A 314-nucleotide genomic window follows, 5' to 3' on the forward strand; every position below is an offset into this window, starting at 1 on the left:
ATTATCCAGCTTCTAGTTTTATCATTTGAGCTTGTAATTCATTGTTGTTTTTCCTCAATGAGTTCCTGCATAAATTTACATTTTTTTCTGACTCTGTTTCCATAGTTTTTATCACCACTCACTCCTCAGTCATTGGCTCTGGCTGTGATATCTCACAGGAATGTGTGCATAATCACAAAACGCCAAGATAGACTCTCAGTCAATGACTGGCTGAGTTTTACGTCACTGGACATTTGTCCTTTCCCCCTCGTGGGTCCTACTTAATCTGCTACAGGAAGGCAGCTGCTTTATTTTACACACACACACACATACAC

This window comes from Austrofundulus limnaeus, unplaced genomic scaffold (genome assembly GCF_001266775.1).
Source record: "Austrofundulus limnaeus strain Quisiro unplaced genomic scaffold, Austrofundulus_limnaeus-1.0 Scaffold4807, whole genome shotgun sequence".
Lineage (NCBI taxonomy): Eukaryota > Metazoa > Chordata > Actinopteri > Cyprinodontiformes > Rivulidae > Austrofundulus > Austrofundulus limnaeus.